This window comes from Gigantopelta aegis, chromosome 9 (assembly GCF_016097555.1).
Source record: "Gigantopelta aegis isolate Gae_Host chromosome 9, Gae_host_genome, whole genome shotgun sequence".
Lineage (NCBI taxonomy): Eukaryota > Metazoa > Mollusca > Gastropoda > Neomphalida > Peltospiridae > Gigantopelta > Gigantopelta aegis.
In genome coordinates, this window is record NC_054707.1 from 24337575 (window position 1) to 24363088 (window position 25514).

At 36.4% G+C, this 25514-nt stretch overlaps 1 protein-coding gene across 6 annotated transcripts in view; it reads right to left on the reverse strand.

Moving 5' to 3' along the window:
* LOC121381544 (transmembrane protein 198-like) overlaps positions 1 to 25514 on the reverse strand; it is a 51673-nt gene that overhangs the window by 13893 nt on the left and 12266 nt on the right. For 2 of the 6 annotated variants that reach the window (XM_041510873.1, XM_041510871.1), the window contains exon 3: positions 19256 to 19482. The exons of 2 other annotated variants lie outside the window; for them this stretch is intronic. The gene's annotated coding sequence lies outside the window, so the exon portion shown is untranslated. Of the gene's footprint in view, positions 1 to 289; positions 668 to 3452; positions 3953 to 19255; positions 19483 to 25514 lie in introns of those variants that run through there. 2 more of the 6 variants (XM_041510875.1, XM_041510877.1) reach the window with 2 other exon arrangements.

Genomic DNA, 25514 nt, shown 5'->3' on the forward strand with positions numbered 1-25514 from the left:
TACACCACATGTTTAAGACAATCTCTAAAACACACACATGAACATGTGCACAACACGTTTAAGACAATCTCTAAAACACACACATGAACATGTACACCACATGTTTTAAGACAATCTCTAAAACACACACATGAACATGTACACAACATGTTTAAGACAATCTCTAAAACACACACATGAACATGTACACCACATGTTTAAGACAATCTCTAAAACACACACATGAACAGTACACAACATGTTTAAGACAATCTCTAAAACACACACATGCATACCTGACAGTACTTACAGTTTAAACAAATTAATTGTTATACAGCTATGCATGTAATGTAGGTGTTAATACATTAATACGTAAGTGCAGGTCTGATTGTTCCAACCAATAAACGTATGCACATAATAACATCTATATTATTTGTGCTGCACCCAAAAATTGACAGCTAGATATACCTGTAATCATTCCAACATCTACCTGCATGACTGCCCCCACTCCCACGTTTATCATACACATATTTACAATGAGGTCACATTGTGATGGCCAGCCAACCACTGCGACATATTCGTAAGAAAAAACTCCAGTCAAATATCAACAATTAGTGTATCTAAACAGCCAGTTTGTGTCCATTCATGCATACTGTAGATTCGGTCTCTGCCTTCAATATGTCTGTACAAGTGTGTTAGTGTTATTTATTACAATCTTACTATATTCAATCTTACTATAGTGACAAAGGCATTTTGAAACCGTGTGATAATTTTATTTTGTATCGCACATATGTGCGATCTGCACTAGAACTTTTAAATGGGGAATTCTCTTTTTATTTTTACTGCAATTAGCGCCTTTTATTTACTGATGTCATATATGATTTACAACACATCATACTTGAAACATTACACAAGGTTGCTGCAGAGTATTATTTTTAACATAAAGTAAATCCATGAAAGGAGTTTTGATCATAGATTTAACAAAATGTTGTTATAACATTAAGATAAAAACCATTTTTGTAAAACATAAAAGAAGGTACATGTATGTAATAAATACAGAACTTCACATACGTTGTGTTCGCTTTCTATTTATTGCACTCGTTTATTTTGTGAAAGAACATACCACTTGACCCTACACAGTCTTGTGGTATATATTCTTGTGCAAAATAAACCTGTGCGATAAATAGAAAGCGAAAACAACGTATTTGAAGTTCTGTCTGTATGTATAGGGTGTACCTGAACATGTATGTAGCTATAAACCAATGGTTCATATATTTTATTATGACACACATAATGCAAATACATGCAATATCACAGGCATTTATAAGATCATGGGGCTGGTGTATAAAATGTGTGTGTATTGTGTGTGTGTGTGTGTGTGTGTGTGGCGTGGGTGGTGGGGTAGGGGGCAGTAAACCTACCATACCTAGAACATAGTCAATGTGCATTTTGCATGACATGCCTGTATATGTACCTGTATATATAGAATACTAAACTCCTTTCCATTAGTTATAATTTTTATGAAATGAGCTACATGTAACTTTCCTGGTATCTTAACAAGATAGATAATAAACCAACTTTCTTACACATCTGTTGATATATCATGCTTTATTTATAATATTATAATGGCAATAACATACATAAATTAAGTCATACAATTTGCTTCTCCTAGGTGATAACCCAGTTTCCACTGCCATATCATCCAATGCACAACCAAAATCGACTGCTCTCTGATGTTTAAATTAACCTAAAACTGATGGTTCTGTAATGCACAAGTTTAACTTCAAATGCAAGTGTAGTTAATTAGCTTTAGTTGGAAAAGATATTAATTTAAAAAAAATTAAAACACAAGAAATACATGTAGAATACACTCAAGTCCATTAGCAACCACTTTATCTTACAACTTATTTAAAATGATAATCGTATCCAACTTGCTTAATTTCCCTGGTTAAATATGTTCTGAAAGCACTCATACGATAAATGTTATCTAACGGCCACTCACATACATGTACATTCATACAACATGTAGTGTTGCTCGAGGTGGATTAATTGCTTGCTGATGTAGGCATAATAACGTGATGAGTGAGCCAAGTATTGAATGTGTGAGGTGAAATAACAGGTGACGACTGGTTGCGGCACTATGTAATTCTATGCTACATACATGTAACATTAGTACTTGCACATATGTACATGTAGAAATCAGAGCACCCTATAAAAATGGATGTCGAATTTCTGAGGGGCTGGATGAAATATTCTCAAAGCTTTTTATAAATACAGTAAGTGCTGAATTAAACATTGTGAAAATGCAGAACCGGCCTCGGTGGTGTCGTTGTTAAGCCATCAGACTACAGGCTGGTAGGTACAGGGTTCGCAGCCCGGTATCGGTTCCAACCCAGAGCGAGTTTTAATGACTCAATGGGTAGATGTAAGGCCCATATAAACCTTCTTCTTTCTCACTAACCACTAACCCACTGCCCTGGACAGACAGCCCAGATAGGTGAGATGTGTGTCCAGGACAGCGTGCTTGAACCTTAATTAGATATAAGTACAAAAATAAATTGAAATGAAATGAAAATGCTGATGGTCTTATACAATTACATGGATATGAATAACAAGTAAATGCACATATATATCTAATATACATAGTAATATTGATTATGTGTTGCTTGTGGGCATAAGCTGTATGTACATGTACATGTATATTAAAGTAATTAATCAGTTTCAGAAATGAATTATACTTGTAAACTGCATGACTACCATGTCAACACATACATGTAGATGTCCTATGTTATGTATGTACACAATGCTTGGTTAATGAAACATAATAAAATGATGTGGTTTTGTCATAATTAAAAGTAATCTATCCTCTTTTCCTTGAATTATTAAATACTACGCAGTCTACTGGCACTTGTATAATGTATTTAACGGAGTTTATTGACATTACAGACTGGCAACAAACTTATTTATAACTTAAGTTTCCAATAGTGGACACTGGATAAATGTATGTGTATACAAGTGCTGAAAATAAGACCAAATAATATATATGTATATAAAAATATGTCTACACATGCATTGTAAAATGTTTTATATGAAGCAAAATAAAATGGTGCATAAACTGTGGTAAATATTTATGGACAAGTACACACCACAGAGTAATTATAATAATCATCACTAATAAATCAATACTAGTAGATATATGTACATGTATACAAAAGCTATAAAATAACCCAACCCCCCCCCCCCCCCCCAAAAAAAAAACAACAACAAAAAAACCCCTCAACTAACACTCTCTGCCCCCTCCCCACCACCCCCGGCACAATAAACTTCACAAATGTATCATTTTACTGTATGTACATACATACATGCATGCATGTTACCATTTACCTGTATCCAGGATGTGGCTGGTTAAACTGTTATGAATGACGCCACTGTCTAGACAATGCACTGAATGAATTGCTCATAACATGGCCTACCTTTATGATCATAACATTACATGCTGTAAGGTGAGGCTCAGAAATCAAAGACGTCCACCGGATCTTGGCTTAGTGGTCGGTGGTGGTATATCGTCCTCAACAGTAAAGGTGTTAACACATATTATTGGATCAAACCAAGTCAAGATCAAACTCTGTGAAGCATGATATTACTATCCAGACCATGCATAAACTAAGAAGAAGAAAAAAAAGCCTGACACAGCATATAATCCCTGTTGCTTTGTGTTACAGACCTGTAGGGCTCTCTGCCCAATTACTGCCCATGCCAACAGCATGAGGCAGGCATTAGCACACTAACACTGGATGTTAAAGCATTCTGAGACAAACACAACAGCTTTTGGCAGTAAATACAGAGGAGCCAAAGTTGATTAACTGCAGACACTGTGTGCAGTGTTGATCAGCTAAACTCTGACACTGAATGGAGATTTCCTGACAGTGTGAATGAGGCATGTGGAAATCGGAAACTGTATCCCACTAAGAACATAAACAGAATTACACTGCAGGTTTCGACCCACATGTACAACAGGATGTCAGGTAGCAGCTGACACATGTACACAATTAAAAAAAGCAGGTTCACAGTGTCTCCATTCAACAGGGCATTACAACTACCTGTATCCAAAAACCCTAAAAAGAAACTGCATGGTCATACATGAAAATAAATATCACGGACTTTAATAGACGGCATGTAGATTACAGAGTTATACACATGAGTTGAGATCAACACTACATGTACAGGTGTAACAGTGCAATTCTATATGGTGCACTGTATAATCATAATTATACCTGTACATTGTAGTGAGCATGGGATGAACCCTTCAAAGAGTCGAGATCAGAGGGCTTAATGCATGGGTTCATTATTTCCCACTTAATTTGCTCCATGAATGATACATCAAAGACTGGCATATACCATCTTGTCTGTACTAAGTTGCACACATGCACAATGTAACACATTGTGCCCAAAATAAGTATGTCCAACTTAAAGGCATATTGTCACGGATTTAAGAACTGTATATCTCAAAACAATCAATCTAATTAAAATTAGCTCCACTATTACATGTGGATCTAACACCAGCCAGTTGGAGCTCATGTCCACCAAATAAAACCTTACTTGCAGAATCCTGCCAGTGATTTAAAAATAATTTGAAAACATTCCAAATTATCCTGAGGGTATACGCTATGTTTCATGTGAATTACTAATGCCTTATTTAGACCAGTAGAACTAATTTTAATCGGATTGCCAACAACACTGTGTAGTCCCCAATGTTCAGGTAACATTTCGTCTGTAAATAATAATTTAAATATTGACCAATCACACTTCGCCTTTTATAACGTTATTTGGGAGCATACAAATTCTAAAAATATTGGGCGAGTCTATTTTAGTGGCCGCAGTACAGCGAAACATACCAATACATACAGGGTGGGTTATCAGTCTTCAGTTTTACATTACAAATTATTTATTTTATAAAATAAAACATGTTTTAAGGCATTTGTAATTCACACGAAACATGTCGTATACCCTCAGGATAATTCAGAATGTTTTCAAATTATTTTTAAATCACTGGCAGGATTCTGCAAGCAAGGTTTTGATTGGTGGACATGAGCTCCAACTGGCTGGTGCTAGATCCACATGTAATAGTGGAGCTAATTTTAATTAGATTGCAAAACAATAATAATAAATGAAAATTACATTAATTTTTGAAAACCAAATCAGGCTATTTTATTTCCTTAACTAAACCATGATGGAGTGAAATCCATGTCAACCCTCTTGGCAATATTAGTTTTTGAATTATGGACCACTGCCATAATTCAATTAGTTTTAATTTTTTTTATTAATAAGTGTGGTATGGTGCTTACGTAGATGGTTGAATAAAGTACCTTTAGGGACAAATCAAATATTTTTTTTTTACAGGTAATACTTTGTTAGGCCATTTAATAGGTCAATGCAGACCATGGTCTGTAACAATATGCCTTGAAGTACAAACATGCTGACCTCAATACTTTTCACCTCAAAGTCATTGAAATAGTAAGCTGAATTAGATTAAAGGCACAGACATGTCAAAATCACTGGCGTAGGAAACGGGGGTGGTGGAGGAGTGGAGGGGCATGTGCCCCCCCACTTTTTGCTTTATAATAAGTGTAAAAGTGTGTAAATATAAAAGTGTGCCCCCCCCCCCCCCCTCCACTTTTTGGCATCTTCCTATGCCACTGAAAATTAACACTAAGTTTAGTTAATCTACAAAATGTAACACATTTGGATAAAGTTACAACAGAGTGAAACACGAGTCTGTGACATTGAAATGGTGAAATACCTTTTAAAAAATAGACTAAAACTCGACTCCATAACCATTACTTCCCAAACACACGTGTATTTTAATACAAAGTATATGAAAATACATTTTGTGATATCGAAAACACCAGAATGACCAGAAACATTTCGGATGTATGGAAATGGATAATCTAAGTAATAAATGGCTCTATAATAGAGAAATATGTGCCTTAGTGTTTAAAAACTAGAGTTTGTCACTTTAAAATAACTTCCGACACCCATATAACCGTAAATAAAACCATGTGTTGAGTGCGTCGTTAAATAAACCATTTCCATTTTAAAATAACTTGAAATGCATTTCTGAATGTCTTAAACTCTTTACTAAATTAATAACATTACTACATTGTATACTAAAAAAAACCCTGCTGTGCTCAAGTTAATGAGATCTAAAGCCCTATATATATATATGTGACAATAGAGTCGTAATTACCATAATGATACATGTACATATATGCATATCAATGACTGGTACATCAAAGTATTGATTTGTATGAGAAAGTACATGTATATAAAAGATCCCTTGCTGCTTTAATGGTACGAGTTGCCTACTTGGAAGGAAGGAGGAAAATGTTTTAACGATTCACTAACACATTGTATTTATTGAGATAGGAAATCCACTATCGCCACTTCATGCCCATGTTTTATATCACACAAAATACATTTCAAGCCTTGAAAATCGATTGTTTATGTAACATAATTTATTAATAAACATTCCTCTTGTCATGTAAGTGCCTACGTGAGCAAGCAGGCTATGCAATATGGCAGGCAAGTTAATTATTTACGAGTCTTGTCTAATCAAGAGTGAGAAAAGAAAAGGCTCTGTGTAAAGTTTTCCACTGCAGTGTGAAACCCCTGTGTACACAGGCGGTGTACTAAAACTGGGAGTTCCCACTGAAAATATGGCAAGTAACCGCACACTAGTCACGTATGTGATTGCACAGCAAGCTGATGTCACATTCACATGTAGCTACGAAATAAAAAAGTAGTCCCCCCCCCCCCCCCCCCCCCCCCCAAATGTACAATGTACATCAGCAAATTGTTTAATAAAATACTCTTTCATGTAGCCACCTATAGATGTCAAGCTCTAAGGTAAATTGTGTGCCTGACATGTAATGGGTCACAGGAATCTAGAGAACTCATGCATGCCCCTTTTTTTCCCATCCTAACCAGTATCTCATCACTGCTACATGTATATGTAGAGGAGTGGGACATTGCCCAGTGGTAAAGCACTCATTTGATGCGTGGTCAGTGTGGGATCATTCCCCATCAGTGATTCCATTGGGCTATTTCTTGTTCCAGCCAGTGCACCACAACTGGTGTACCAAAGGCTGTGGTGTCTGCTGTCCTGTCCCGGGACAGACATGCTTGAAACCTTAGTGGTATACGAGCATGTTAAAATTCACCCACCCACCCACAAGTACTTACTGCTCGAGTTGTTATACATACATATGTACATATGTACATATATGCATGCTGTGAAATATGTCAGTACATGTACATATATACGTATAAGGAACTGAATATTTTTATGTGTCAACCAAATGAAAAAATTCATTTATAAATGACATCAAGGAGTTAAAATCCTTGATGTGATTTATTATATCATATGATTTTTTAAATTAAAAAAAAATAAAAATAATAATGACTCGTGTACACAGCTGGCAGTTGATTTAAGACATAATTTAAGAGCCCAAATTTTCTAAGCCTTCTTTTGTCTTACACACATGTACATGTAACTACAAACATTTACAATTTAAAACACCTGCATTTTAGAAAAACAGGGTGTGTAAATTTGGCCAATGCATAGGTATTCGAAAAAATTTGTCTATAAAACTAACAGAACCTGACATTGAAAAAAAAAAGTTCTCATATTTACAACCTGGACCTTCAGAGAACTGGAATCCCCCCCCCCCCCCCCCCCCCCCCCCCCCCCCCAGTCTTAGACTTTAATACCATGGCAACATCAAACAATCAAACAGTGGAGGCAGGCGACTTCATTAGAGATTTAAGCTGTGACATCATTAGAGATTTACCGGCCTCGGTGGCGTCGTGGCAGGCCATCGGTCTACAGGCTGGTAGGTACTGGGTTCGGATCCCAGTCGAGGCATGGGATTTTTAATCGAGATACCGACTCCAAACCCTGAGTGAGTGCTCCGCAAGGCTCAATGGGTAGGTGTAAACCACTTGCACCGACCAGTGTTCCATAACTGGTTCAACAAAGGCCATGGTTTGTGCTATCCTGCCTGTGGGAAGCGCAAATAAAAGATCCCTTGCTGCCTGTCGTAAAAAGAGTAGCCTATGTGGCGACAGCGGGTTTCCTCTAAAAAAACAGTGTCAGAATGACCATATGTTTGACGTCCAATAGCCGATGATAAGATAAAAAATCAATGTGCTCTAGCGGCGTCGTTAAATAAAACAAACTTTACTTTACTTTACATTAGAGATTTAGTCTAGAATAGCTGGACTCTGTAGTTTTATAAGCACAGGTCCAGAACAGAACTGGACTTTTTGCTGAGTCATGTGGGTATCTGGATAATAGCAGTTTGACTATAGATATAACTCCAGTAAAGTAAATACAACATACAACATGCCATGTTATCATAGAGGTTTACTTGTTGAAAGAATATGTCATTCAAATGTATACACACCAATGTACAGTGAAACCTGTGTAAACTGGATCATGCTGGGGACCTAATACAGGGTTTTATCACAATGAGCCAGCATGAGGCAGACGAGGCAGACGAGGCACTTGCCTCAGCTGGAATTTCCCCAGATTTATTTTATTTTTCCCATGACACTGATATTTATTTTACAGGTCTGGGTTTAGGATCTGGTTAAGACAGGTTTTATTGTACAAAAATTATGAGTACCTGAACTTGTACATACATATGTACATGCATACAGGGTTTAAAACTAACATCAGATCCAGATCATAAAAGTGACATGTAAGAATTTCATGTATTGTTTAGATCAAGGGTACAAAAATTGAAAATATATCACTAATACATGCACACCTATATTTGAAGCTATCTTCGTGCTATGAAATCATGAAACCATTGTAAGCTATGATGTCACTATGGCATGTGCTGTCGTGATGTCATAGCCTACGATGGTTTTAAAATTTCGTAGCACTAAGATAGCTCCCAAAATCCCTAGCCAGATTGTTAACAATCACAAGTTACTGTCTATACAGCACCATATGCATTAATACGCAATATGCATAAAACTGTTATACCATAATACAACCGTAAAACTTAAATGACCACCCATTGACTTCATATATCCCAACCCTGAGGACACAGTTCGTGTGTCAGTTACACAACTTTAAAATGATAGAAGCAAACTGCCACTCAATTATGTAATGTACTGTTAGATACTCTGAAATTAAATGTTGTAAACAGAAGATAATTTCAATGCATCAGGAAAGTGAAAACTATATTACATGTATCTTTTTGTCAATGAACTTTGAAACAGTATAGCCTTTGATTGAATAATGTACTGTGATGTTGAGATCACAATTACCAAATGTGTGACACGCAGTAGCCTGTGATTAAACAATATACTGTGAAGATATTAAGATAACCATCACAATTTAATTACCGAATGTGTGACACGCAGTAGCCTGTGATTAAACAATATACTGTGAAGATATTAAGATAACCATCACAATTTAATTACCAAATGTGTGACACGCAGTAGCCTGTGATTAAACAATATACTGTGAAGATATTAAGATAACCATCACAATTTAATTACCGAATGTGTGACACGCAGTAGCCTGTGATTAAACAATATACTGTGAAGATATTAAGATAACCATCACAATTTAATTACTGAATGTTTGACACGCAGTAGCCTGTGATTAAACAATATACTGTGAAGATATTAAGATAACCATCACAATTTAATTACCGAATGTTTGACACGCAGTAGCCTGCGATTAAACAATATACTGTGAAGATATTAAGATAACTATCACAATTTAATTACCGAATTTTTGACACACAGTAGCCTGCGATTAAACAATATACTGTGAAGATATTAAGATAACTATCACAATTTAATTACCGAATGTTTGACACGCAGTAGCCTGTGATTAAACAATATACTGTGAAGATATTAAGATAACTATCACAATTTAATTACCGAATGTTTGACATGCAGTAGCCTGTGATTAAACAATAAGCTGTGATGATGAGATCAACCGTCACAATTACCGAATGTTTGACACGCAGTAGCCTGTGATTAAACAATATACTGTGAAGATATTAAGATAACCATCACAATTTAATTACCGAATGTTTGACACACAGTAGCCTGTGATTAAACAATATACTGTGAAGATATTAAGATAACCGTCACAATTTAATTACCGAATGTGTGACATGTAGTAGCCTGTTATTAAACAATATACTGTGAAGATATTAAGATGACCGTCACAATTTAATTACCGAATGTGTGACACGCAGTAGCCTGTGATTAAACAATATACTGTGAAGATATTAAGATAACCATCACAATTTAATTACCAAATGTGTGACACGCAGTAGCCTGTGATTAAACAATATACTGTGAAGATATTAAGATAACCATCACAATTTAATTACCGAATGTGTGACACGTAGTAGCCTGTGATTAAACAATATACTGTGAAGATATTAAGATAACCATCACAATTTAATTACCGAATGTTTGACACACAGTAGCCTGCGATTAAACAATATACTGTGAAGATATTAAGATAACTATCACAATTTAATTACTGAATGTTTGACACGCAGTAGCCTGTGATTAAACAATATACTGTGAAGATATTAAGATAACTATCACAATTTAATTACCGAATGTTTGACACGCAGTAGCCTGTGATTAAACAATAAGCTGTGATGATGAGATCAACCGTCACAATTACCGAATGTTTGACACGCAGTAGCCTGTGATTAAACAATATACTGTGAAGATATTAAGATAACCATCACAATTTAATTACCGAATGTTTGACACGCAGTAGCCTGTGATTAAACAATATACTGTGAAGATATTAAGATAACTATCACAATTTAATTACCGAATGTTTGACACACAGTAGCCTGTGATTAAACAATAAGCTGTGATGATGAGATCAACCGTCACAATTACCGAATGTTTGACACGCAGTAGCCTGTGATTAAACAATATACTGTGAAGATATTAAGATAACCATCACAATTTAATTACCGAATGTTTGACACACAGTAGCCTGTGATTAAACAATATACTGTGAAGATATTAAGATAACCGTCACAATTTAATTACCGAATGTGTGACATGTAGTAGCCTGTTATTAAACAATATACTGTGAAGATATTAAGATGACCGTCACAATTTAATTACTGAATGTTTGACACCCAGTAGCCTGTGATTAAACAATATACTGTGAAGATATTAAGATGACTGTCACAATTTAATTACTGAATGTTTGACACCCAGTAGCCTGTGATTAAACAATAAGCTGTGATGATGAGATCAACCGTCACAATTACCGAATGTTTGACATGCAGTAGCCTATGATTAAACAATATACAGTAAACTCTCTATATGTCAAACTCCGTTTTCTTAAACATCACGCAAAGCAAGAAGTGGGTCTGAACCGTTTCTCTATATAAACATGTATGAGTTTGTATGTTGATCTCAAACTTTGACTTAAATATACACACGTTATGTCAAATGACTTATGTGGTCCCATATGACATATTTACTATATATTTTGTATATTTTTGTCAAAGTTGAAAACATATTTTCCATAAATTAAAATAATAATTATTTAATAAAATTATTTTTGATAAATGCAGTAAACCAAGCCAAGGGCCTCCTTTTAATTTATTATGTTTGTGTTCGATCATTAGAGGCCAGTGGATTAACTTGGTGTTATTGCCAAGTATGCCTAATTAGTATTTATTTAATCCGGTCGCTTGAAAGTAATAGCCTATGAAACCGCGGCAGTTCTCAAAAGCGAGTAACAATAAAAGTGGGATTGGGTATATAAACAGTATTGGATTAGGTGTTCTTGCTACGAGTGGTTTTAACTTGTTATTTTAAGTCCAAATTTTAAAATAAAAATATAAGAGTGTAGATTTGTTATGCATTCATCTTGCAATATGCCGGAGAACGAACACTGCGAGCAATCCAGTGAAGGACCCAGTCTGAGCACTTTACACAGTGATTTTACTTTTTTTCTCCATGAGAATTTAGATGTTTACTTATCTCAATTGTAACGATATCTCAAACTAACCGGCTGGCACCAGCAAATTTGACATATAGAGAGTTTACTGTAGTGTGAAGGTAAGAAAACCGTCACAATTACCGAATGTTTGACATGCAGTGGCCTGTGATTAAACAATATACCATAAAGGTAAGTTAACCGTAACAATTACTGAATGTTTGACACCCAGTAGCCTGTGATTAAACAATGAACTGTGATGCTGAGATCAACCATCACAATTTAATTACCGAATGTTTGACACCCAGTAGCCTGTGATTAAACAATGAACTGTGATGCTGAGATCAACCATCACAATTTAATTACTGAATGTTTGACACCCAGTAGCCTGTGATTAAACAATGAACTGTGATGCTGAGATCAACCATCACAATTTAATTACCGAATGTTTGACACCCAGTAGCCTGTGATTAAACAATGAACTGTGATGCTGAGATCAACCATCACAATTTAATTACCGAATGTCTGACACCCAGTAGCCTGTGATTAAACAATATACTGTGATGCTGAGATCAACCACCAAAATTACGGAATGTTTAACACTCAGTAGCCCGTGATTAAACAATATACTGTGATGCTGAGATCAACCGTCACAATTACGGAATGTTTGACACCCAGTAGCCCATGATTAAACAATAAGCTGTGATGCTGAGATCAACCATCACAATTACGGAATGTTTAACACCCAGTAGCCTGTGATTAAACAATATATAATGTCATGCTGAAATCAACCGTCACAATTACTGAATGTTTGACACACAGTAGCCCATGATTAAACAATGAGCTATGAGGTGCGTCATTACACACATTCTTTTCATTTCCAAAGTGTCAGTACATGTAACTTCCTCATTCCACAATCTGCCAGTCTCTAAAAACATCAGTTTATGTAACCTGACATGTGCTCTTTGTTTAAACATAGAGATCCATATTAACATCACCATTTAATTGGGGAGGGGGTTGGGGGGTTGGGGGAGGCAAGGGGTGGAGTAAAAATCTTACTTTTTAAAATTTATTTTGAACTGTTAAAATATAAGTACACTGTAGTTTTGTTTTGTTTGTTTAACTCATAAATGTATTACATGTACTTTTAGTAGAATATGCCTGGACATGATATACTACCAGTACATGTAGCAGTAGTTATAGCCAACTCACCATATCCAACATGAAAGGTCCAGATGAGATTTCACAAAAATATTATCTCTCATATCAGACACCGTGTGCTAACACATGGTCTGTGCTACACATGTATTATACTAATATCCTGAAAATATACCTTTATGAATCTGTGTATGTAGGTCAAACTATTACAACAGCTGCTGAAATAGCAGAGTACTGCATGGATCTATCTTGGTCCATGTACATAATGAATGAGGGAAAATCCCATAGTTACATCAAAACAAAAACTTTAACCTCATGGGTTTAATATTATGTTTGTACCTGTACATGTACCACCAAATTACAAATGAAACTGAGAAAATCTCTACACTAACAGCTCTTATTCAAAGTAACAGGTCGTGGTACATGTATATTAATTAAGTAAAGAAAATGTACACATGTACTAATTAAGAATCAGTTTGTCATCGATCATCAGTTTGCACTGATTAATCCATAACTGATTAATAAATAATTAAATATATGCAGTGCTTTGAGGGACTTAAAATTAATTTCCTACTTTGAGTCAGACATTTTTAAGGTGCAGTTTTTTGTTATTGTTTTTCTCTCCAATAACAAAACCATTTAATAATTTTAAGAAAACCAACTGATAGTGAATACAATTGTATCTACATGTATAGTTCTTTCCAAGGGTTCCCAGGTATTTATTTGTGCATAATATTATTATTAAAGATGTCAGAATTCAATTATTAAATATATTATAACCAAAAAATACAAGAAAACAATTTATCTTGGGATGTAAATCGGTAGATGTTACTACAATAACTTGCTTTTGGTGCTGGTGACACTTTGTAAAATGTACTATGTAAAATGTTGTTACATATTGAAGATGGTGAATAAAATATTTAAAAAAAGAAAAAAAAGAAGAAAATTACAAAATTTTATGAAATTAAAAAAAAATTATAATAAAAATAAATAATAATTAAAAAAAAGAGAAGAAAAAAAAGAGTAGTGACAAGGTATTTTAAAGTGTATATATGGAGACGACATATACAAATGATCAAAAGAAAGTATACTGAAACATTTGTATGTTAAATCGCCGTTGTTATGATCCCTAGTGCTGTTTGTGAACTGAGAAGATCACATCTGATGATAATTATTGTGTAATATACCAGTGTTCATATCTTGCCAAAATACAACACTTGCATCAACTTGTGTTTTGTGTCAAGATTTTTACTATTTCTAAATATTGATCAAAATATTTTCTTTTGATTGTCAATTTTTAAGAATATTTTAGGCAGCTTACCGTTAATATGCAGCATAAAACATGAAGATCTATAATGATTCGAGATAACGTGATCGGAGATATCGTGCAAGTGTTAACACTTGAATTTTCCTTATTATCCTATGTGTAATAATACCTCTGTATATATATAGCACTGGCTCACAGAAATGTGCTAAAGTAGGTCAAGCTATGACAACAGCAGCCGAAATACACATGTAAATGTGGCTGTGTACATTTCACCCCACTGCCTTCTGGTATACATGTAGGATGAATGGGGGAAACCCAGTCTGCTGTAACATTACATGTGGCTATTGGTATAACAAATACAAATTTAATGTCTGTACTAGATAGGGCAAGTATCTGTGAATTGAAAATATGCATAATCCATTTATGGGTTACGCAAAAACTAATTCAGGTAACCCATTTTGTTTTTACGTAACCAGCCATAACCATGTAAATGATGTCCTCAAATTCAGTGCGCGAACAAAAAATGGGTTACACAAAACAAAACATGCGAACTAAACTATCGCGCTTGCAATTTTCAGAAGCCTGTAGGGAAATTAATATTTTTATCTTAAAGTCTAACACTAATACGAGGAGGTGAATATATTGCATTCAATCATATCACTAAAACCTGCGTTTTTGTTAGTTTGATTAAACCACTAGAGCACATTGATTAATAAACCATCGGCTATTAGATAAGAAACATATGGCAATTAAATTGTGACACATGGTCTTCATGAAACATGAGGGGGTGGGAACTAGTTCAGTGGTACAGTGCTCGCCTGATGCGCGATCGATCTAAGATCGATCTCCGTTGGTGCACCCATTGGGCTATTTCTCATTCCAGCCAGTGCTCCACAGCTGGTGTAACAAAGGCCATGGTATGTACTATCCTGTCTGTGGGATGGTGCATATAAAAGATCCCTTACTGCTAATCGAACAGAGTAGCCCATGAAGTAGCAACAGCGGGTTTCCTCTCTCAATATCTGTATGGTCCTTAACCATATGTCCAATGCCATATAACCGTAAATAAAATGTGTTGAGTGCGTCGTTAAATAAAACATTTCTTTCTTTCCCTGTCAATTCAATTCAAATTATTTTTGTGCTTATATCCAATTTAGGTTCAAGCATGCTGTCATGGGCACATACCTCAGCTATCTGGGCTGTCTGTCCAGGACAGTGAGTTGGTTGTTAGTGGTTAGTGAGAGAGAAGAGGGTGTAGTGGTCTTACACATACACATTGAGTCGTTAAAACTTGCTCTGGGTGGGAGCAGGTACTACGCTGTGAACCCAGTACCTACCAGCCTTGTGTCTGATGGCTTAACCACGACACCACCAAGCCCATCAAACTGCATCTGAATGCAAAATAACACCTAATCCTACAGACATAATGAAGGGGGGTAAACGTAAAGCTGAGATACACAGAAAAGTCAATACCAAATCTGTTTATGCGTGAAGTCAATCATGACTCTGCATTGAGAAGTTAATACCACAAATCACAGAACCCCCTTGTATTCCAGGTTCTGTCCTACAGGCATGTACAGGTACAGTTATTTTGAAAGAAAGACCCCCCCCCCCCCCCCCCACACACACACACACCTCCAGTTATCACTGAGTCACTCAAATGAAAAAAAAATATTTGTAGTTGATCACTACATAAAATGTGATATGAATCATATGAATGTTGACAAGACTGAAAAAAGTTTCATCTTTAGATATATGGATGACAGAAATCCATCTTTAGATAGATGGATGACAGAAATCCATCTTTAGATAGATGGATGACAGAAATCCATCATTAGATATATGGATGGCAGAAATACAACTTTAGATAGATGGACGGCAGAAATCCAACTTTAGATAGATGGGTGACAGAAATCCACCTTTAGATAGATGGATGACAGAAATCCTACTTTAGATAGATGGATGACAGAAATCCACCTTTAGATAGATGGATGACAGAAATCCACCTTTAGATAGATGGGTGACAGAAATCCACCTTTAGATAGATGGATGACAGAAATCCATCTTTAGATAGATGGGTGACAGAAATCCATCTTTAGATAGATGGAATGAATGAATGAATGAAATCCAACTTTAGATAGATGGACGACAGAAATCCACCTTTAGATAGATGGGTGACAGAAATCCACCTTTAGATAGATGGGTGACAGAAATCCAACTTTAGATAGATGGGTGACAGAAATCCACCTTTAGATAGATGGGTGACAGAAATCCACCTTTAGACAGATGGACGACAGAAATCCAACTTTAGATAGATGGATGACAGAAATCCACCTTTAGATAGATGGGTGACAGAAATCCACCTTTAGATAGATGGGTGACAGAAATCCAACTTTAGATAGATGGGTGACAGAAATCCACCTTTAGATAGATGGGCGACAGAAATCCACCTTTAGACAGATGGATGACAGAAATCCATCTTTAGATAGATGGATGACAGAAATCCATCTTTAGACAGATGGATGGCAGAAATCGACCTTTAGATAGATGCATGACAGAAATCCATCTTTAGATAGATTGACGACAGACATCCATCTTTAGATAGATGCATGACAGAAATCCACCTTTAGATACATGTAGATGGATGACAGAAATCCATCTTTAGATAGATGGGTGACAGAAATCCACCTTTAGACAGATGGATGACAGAAATCCATCTTTAGATAGATGGGTGATAGAAATCCATCTTTAGATAGATGGATGACAGAAATCCATCTTTAGATAGATGGAATGAATGAATGAATGAATGAATGTTTAACGACACCCCAGCACAAAAATACACATCGGCTATTGGGCATCACAAATGTTAAGTATATAAAAATATTATTAGATACATGGATGACAGAAATCCAAGTTTAGATAGATGGGTGACAGAAATCCAACTTTAGATAGATGGATGACAGAAATCCATCTTTAGATAGATGGATGACAGAAATCCATCTTTAGATAGATGAATGACAGAAATCCATCTTTAGATAGATGGAATGAATGAATGAAATCCATCTTTGAATGAATGAATGAATGAATGTTTAACGACACCCCAGCACAAAAATACACATCGGCTATTGGGCATCACAAATGGTAAACTTGTATATGAAAATATTATTAGATAGATGGATGACAGAAAACAACTTTAGATAGATGGGTGACAGAAATCCAACTTTATATAGATGGATGACAGAAATCCAACTTTAGACAGATGGATGACAGAAATCCAACTTTAGATAGATGGATGACAGAAATCCAACTTTAGATAGATGCTAAAACAGCTTGTTCTGAGCGTGCACATAAAACCCTAAGTCATGTCAAGTAAAGATGGATCTGAAAGTATATATGCTATATTGGAAGTGACCTACATTGTGTACATGTATGTTCTACATGTACATACAGGAAAGAAAGCAAATTTGTGTATGTATCAACCACACAGATTTGATAGGAAACCCGCTGTCGCCACATAGGCTACTCTTTTACGACAGGCAGCAAGGGATCTTTTATTTGCGCTTCCCACAGGCAGGATAGCACAAACCATGGCCTTTGTTGAACCAGTTATGGATCACTGGTCGGTGCAAGTGGTTTACACCTACCCATTTAGCCTTGCGGAGCACTCACTCAGGTTTGGAGTCGGTATCTGGATTAAAAATCCCATGCCTCGACTGGGATCCGAACCCAGTACTTACCAGCCTCTAGACCGATGGCTAACCACGACGCCACCGAGGCCGGTCCCAAAACAATAATGTTCATGCATATGTATATACAACGAAACATTATATTTTCTTAGTTGCATTAGTTCACTTATAACAGAGATGCAGAAAGTACTTGCCCACTTGCCAAATGCGAGTAAAACAATACAACTACTACTAGTCCGACGGGCGATCTGGTTTTGTTAATCAAGGTTTTGGGGGTGTGTGTGGGGGGGGGGGGTGTGTGTGTGTCTTTTTTTATTTCGTTTGCTATGTGATGTTGATCACTTGGCCAACCAAGTTATTAAAAAAAAAAATTGTCAAATTTATATCTATCATTTGAAGGAAGGAAATGTTTTATTTAACGACACACTCAACACATTTTTATTTCTTTTATTTACGGTTATATGGCGTCAGACTTGATTACGACTATCATTTGAAATGTATATTATAATATTGTTAAACAATAATATTTTGATCTATGGGCTGGTGGACTAGTAGAAATACTGGCGGGTTAGTACATTTTAGTTGGTTCTGGTCCAGAGGGCTAGTGAAATATTTTCCATTTCTAAACCTCTGTAACAAATACAATATATTTGAATGAATATCACAGAAAAATCCCATACACATACATGGTAGTAGTAATTTCTGATTAGCCAGTGAATGTACACAAAGTGTTTACATTACAAATGTGAAGAACTATCCCCAAAAATAAAATAAAATAAATAAATATAGGAAGATAATAATCAAAACCTTTCAATAATCAACTTAATAAGTCAGTTTCCAAGTATAATAATATGGCATTATTTGTACACTAAAACTTTCTACAAAAATACAATACATACCAACACTCTTATGATGTAGGTCTAGAGTACACACAGAGAAAATACCCATCACTGAGTAAAACGTCTGCTTACCTCAGTTATTGATAGATGATTAAAAGCCCCTTTCAACATGCTCTGTGTCCACATTAGCAATAGGCCACCTCAACCCACAGTATAATCCCACATAGCCTAGATGTTGACCCAGATAAAATAAAAAGAACAACAGTGGTGAAGATTGACAGAACAACAAAAAGTGAGATATATTACTGACCTATATCATCACCAATCTGAACCCCTGCCAGCTGGGGTATGACTGAAACACACTGAGACAGATACTCCCCTCACCGACAGTTCTTTCATGTTGGCAGAAAACAATCGCGGGGCTGTTAAAGAGCAGTGAAAAACGGGTCTTCTCCCACTTTTTGTGTGTAATTAGGTTTCAAGTCTGGAGCATGTTGTCCACAGCTGACTCATAACAGCCTTGCTGGTTGGTTATATCTGGGGGAAAAATCAATGAAACCATGCCGCCCATAATAAAAACTAAAAATCTGACATGTACATCAAAAGCAGATATGATTATGTCTGCAGATAATACAATAAAGTGTGAAAAATGCAGAGATTTATTAGTAATTGAAGTTTTAAAGATTAAATTTTTCTCAGAACTTTTGTTTTTATTATAAAGAAAGAAAGAAAGAAAGAAAGAAAGAAATATTTTATTTAATGATACATTTAACACATTGTAATTATGGTTATATGGCATCATACATATGGTTGCCATGTATTTAGTTTATTAGCTTACATGTATATGAATTCAATATACATGTCTAAAAGAAAAAGAGAAGATACTGATGCCTAAAAATGTTATTTGCATGATAAATGATGAAAAGCTAATACTCAATTTGGATGGGCAGCTAACTGTGTACATGTAAGTGTCTGAATGGCAATACATGTACAATCAAGGTATGGAAATACATGTATAGAGGCTAATTTTATGGGTGGGGGGGTTCCTGATAAAAAAAATTCCAAAGAGTGCATGATGTATACAATCCATATTTTCATGAATTACAAAGCAATGAATTAAAAAAAATTTTTTTACACACATTGTGAGTGGTAATCAAAAACATTGCATTTAAATACCACCATGAAATGGTCTATTATATGTATCATTCCTAATTTTCAATAAAAATATATTTTCATTGTAACTTAAACTTCTGTGAAAATATTACTTTTACAGTGAAAATATGGGTTTTCACCAAACATCACTTTTATGGTTTCTATAGATCTACATTTGATGGCTGTATAAGTAATAATTATATACACATACATACTTGTCTTTACTGAGTACAACACTGCGTAAACTACCAAGCTTGAATACCCCCACATAACTCACTAAGAACAGGACACAAAAAAGGTTGGATCTAACTTGCAGCCAGTCAGAATGGGGTCTTGGCACCATATACATATATACTCTTCAAAAGAAGAAACGCAAAACCACATTGTCGTAACATTTGGAGAATTGATTTAATTATTGAATGGTGAGTCCGATAATTACCAAATGTTGCAGGATTGTTCACAATTCACTCTAGTCCATTGTGAGTAAGTGATAGGACACACCACCAAGGTCAAGGTCATCTGGAGTCAATACCGGGTGTGGCCTCCGCGTGTGTTGACAACTGCCTGGCACCGCCTGCCCATTGAAGCAACCAGAGTACGGATGACGTCCCGGGGGATGGTGGCCCACTCGGCCTGCAAGGCTGCTGCCAGCTAGGGCAGGGTCTGGGGCTGTCGGAGGCGTCGGTCCAACTCGTCCCATAGATGCTCAATTGGGTTCAAATCCGGTGATATCGATGGCCAAGGAAGGACATTAATGTTGTTGTTCTGTAGGAAAGCCGTTGTGAGACGTGCTGTGTGAGGCCTGGCGTTGTCATGTTGGAACACTGCGTTGGCGTTGGCCATAACTGGAAAGATGTGTGGCCGGAGGATCTGGTCACTGTAGCCCTGTGCATTCAGGTTGCCCTGCACGTGGACCAGGTCAGTTCTGCCAGTGTGTGAGATGGCTGCCCACACCATGACACTACCCCCGCCAAATCTGTCCACTTCCTGCACGCAGTTTGCCGCATAACGTTCACCACGACGCCTATACACGCGACATCTTCCATCATGACGTCGGAGCAGAAATCGGGACTCGTCACTGAACCACACCTGTCTCCATCGCAGTTGAGGCCATTGTCGATGAATCTGGCACCACTGCAGTTGGAGTCGACGGTGTTGTGGTGTTAAGATGACACCTCGAACTGGACGTCTGGCACGAATTCCTACCTCACGTAGGCGGTTCCGTACGGTCTGGTCGGATATCCTGCGCAAACCTGGTATTGCTGCGGCTGTGGAGGTGGCAGTAGTCAATCGTTCCCGAAGGTGGCGTACCCGGATGTAGCGGTCCTGCCCGGGGGTAGTGACCCGTGGTCGACCGGATCTAGGGAGGTCACGTGTTGATCCATGTTGCTGGTAACGGTCCCACAGTCTGGAGATGGTGCTTGGGGACACATGGAATGCCCTGGCAACGGCCGTTCTGGATTCGCCTGCGTCTAGTCGGCCGATGGCATTGTTTCTCTGCGGTTCACTGAGATGTGGCATGTCCTGGATTGTCAACTGTCGGCCAGATACAGGGGCCAGGCAAGCGAACACCCTGCACTTTTATACTGTCGGTGTTCATGTTGCACGTGCAGACAACGCACGTGCAGTGGTGACATGGTTTGCACGTGGCTGCGTTTTTGCAAATATTCACGTTTTGAAACTTTATTTTACAGTAGCTGCGTTTTATCGAATGTAACCGTGGGAATGTGTTTGGGACATGCAATGACCTTATATTCACAAAGCATGAACCGGTAGGAAACATAAAATCGGAGTTATAACCCATTTGTACCCTTTTGCGTTTCTTTTTTTGAAGAGTATATATATATATAGATATCCCTCCCTCTGAGTGTGTGTGTGTGTGTGCATGTCATTTCTGAAATGTATGCTTTCATCCCAAAACTGTTCAAGCATGGCTGCCATGGGCACAAGTTCACAACCTCTGACTTTACCAAAGAGTTCTGTCCAAGACAGGTAACTCCAACTGCAAATTACAATTGTTTCAAAACAAGTCTATTACCAATACATAATTTAAAAGGTTTTAGACACGGATGCTGTTTGTTTATACAACCACGCAGCCATTCTACCTGGGTGGTGCCACCAGTACAAACATAAATTCAACTGAATCTGGCAAAGCAGCTGTGAGAAAAATAAAAATAGTCACTTCCAGCACAAATTGGCTTGATTAAGGTACACAAACAAAGGTAAGCTGCTAAATGTAGAACTAACAGAGCTAATGCCTTGTCCACACAACAAAAGGAACCGTCATCCTCGGTAATACTGATAATACCGTCTTTACCACTGCCATCCTCGGTAATACTGATAATACCGTCTTTACCACCTTTCAGCATCACACTCCAGAAAATGTGCTCACCCAAAATACCACATCATCTCCAGACACGAGTTACCGCCAATGACCAACATTATACAGCCTAATTAACCTAAAGCAAAATAGCAATTGATGTAACCTAAATGACTTGTAAAGTTTTGTTTTTCTAAATTTGTTCTTGTTTACATGTGTATGCTATATGTATTTTAAAAATTACAGGGGAAACAGGAGGGGAAAAACCCCTGCAAAATCCCTAAAAATTGAGCAGTACATGTAGGTTACAAAAACTAAAATATTTTTAGGGGCGACTAGTGAAAGTAGTGACAGAGAATTATACACATTGTATTTTTGTTTTTCTTCTGAACTCTACTATTTCAGCCAACCAGTGGTGTGTAAATTAAGTAAATTTAGTTGCATTAAAAAGAATTTCATTGTTAGGTACTGACAATAAAAGGGTGAAAGATGGGCCAACTCCAATAATCATTGCACAAAAATAGAGTTAATTTTTTTACACACTTAGAGAAAGTTTTAAAGTCACGTCACGTGGATGTCATAAGTAGGCGACTTCTGGTGATTTTTTGCCACCCATTTAATAAATGTTTGCCAGGTATAGAATTACAAACAATAAATACTTGCCGACTGAATGTTAATTTTTTTGTAGCATTTGTCCATGTTGAAAACCGTGTGATTATATATGGTGGAAAGTTAGTTAATATACATGTAGGTGTTAGTTAATATACATGTATAGAGGATTCATCACAAATGTTTTTTAATGTGGAAAATGTCAACCGAGTCTATGTTAACTAGACAAGATCGATATTTTACATATTAAAAAACATGATTAACGAATTCTATTTATCTTATAACACTTCTAAAATAACATTTTAATTTTATATTTAGTAAATCAATATTCTGAAGAAGGAAGGAAATGTTTTATTTAACAATGCACTCAACACATTTTATTTACAGTTATATGGCATTGGACATATAGTTAAGGACCACACAGATATTGAGGGAGGAAACCTGCTGCTGCCACGCAACAGGCTACTCTTTCTGATTAGCAGCAAGGGATCTTTTATATGCACCATCCCATAGACAGGATAGCACATACCACGGCCTTTGATATACCAGTCGTGGTGCACTGGTTCAATGTTCTGAAGTCACCTCACTGCGATTAGCACAAATATACATGTAGTTTGACATCATATACTACAACGACATCTAAATCTTATTAAAACGTCATGCTCAAGTATACAGGTCTTGTTGGCTGTAAACAAATGACCAATTGACAGCAAAACATTATTAACTAAGTTAATAATGGTAAATATTAAATGGGATTATGACATGGATCTTATGGGTAAGTTATAGCATAAATGGTGTTATATTTTAAGATAAACCAATGAAATTGCATCATTCTTAGGTTTCAATATTAAATTGTTTAAAAAAAAGTAAAGATTGTTTTATTTAATGACGCCACTAGAGCACATTGATTTTTTATATTATCATCGGCTATTGGATGTCAAACATATGGTTATTCTGACAGTTTTTTTTAGAGGAAACCCGCTGTCGCCACATAGGCTACTCTTTTACATTAGGCAGCAAGGGACCTTTTATTTGCGCTTCCCACAGGCAGGATAGCACAAACCACGGCCTTTGTTGAACCAGTTATGGATCACTGGTCAGTGCAAGTGGTTTACACCTACCCATTGAGCCTTGCGGAGCACTCACTCAGGATTTGGAGTCGGTATCCGGATTAAAAATCCCATGCCTTGACTGGGATCCGAACTCAGTACCTACCAGCCTGTAGACCGATGGCCTAACCACGACGCCACCGAGGCCAGTTATTAAGTTGTTTAGGTAACATGACATTCATAGCAGGTGATAATAGTTGCCTATCATTTAATTTTCACCTGTTATTACAATTCTTAATGGCATCACTGTCAGATAATATAGCTCTCTACCATATATTAATAAATATTAATTACGCTAAACACTTTATAAATGCCATTGGACATTATGTTATTATGTTTTATGATTATAAATATTGATTATTGTCTTATGTCCATCTTGTTTAGGAGAGCACTTATATAGGCTCTGCCTGTTGTGCAATCCTTTTGATTCTTTTTTCTGATCAATACAATATCTAAAAAAAAAAAAGATAATGTAGTGTGTTTAGTAAGAGTTGTTTCCCTTTTAGGACCCCTTGAAAAAGTTAAGTTTGTGCACAGTGTTTAATGACACCACTTGAACAGGTTTTCACAGGTTGCTATTCTATTGTCCATTTAATCTGAGCTATATGAAACACTGCACCCCTTGTCTGACAAACCGTCTTCCATAAGGTTCTAACGGTTATAGGACAGATAAAGGATAACCATGGCTAACAAACTGAGAATTAGAGTGAATCTGATATCATTCAACACCAGGCATGTGTATGATCAATGAACTGGCAATGCTTTTATAGTTTTCTACCAAATGAAAGATATCTAAAAACAGTATACAAAGATATACCTGTACATATAATGTGCGCATATCATACTGAATTTCTGACTTTAGTGTATTCTCAATAAACTATTAACAATAAACTGGTTTATAACTAAGAGGAATGAAAAGGACAGGAATATTTGTTTAATGACACCTCAGCACATTGTAAATGACAGATACTTACAATATACTTTATTGATACAAAGATAGAGAGGAAACCTGCTTTTGCCAAATATATATGTAGACTACTCCAGACAATTTGTTTTATAATGCACTTTCTCCAATAAACTCAGGAGCCTAGCTTCCATACACACAGGTACGCAGCTACATACCACCTGAGATTACAAATATATTTTTTTTAAATTAAAATATATGATGTAAATGCATAGTTAATAGCATTTTATTCCATCGCCGAAAAAGTCTGCGTTCCACCTGAAAATCCCAAGCTAGGCCCCTAAAACTGGACAGTACATGCACATACAGGTACCATGATCTTTGATATACCAGTCAAGAGGCATTACATGGTAGGATGAGAAAAATCTAAGTCCAAAAAGGGTGATCAATCTTGCAACTCATTGCATGCACCTCA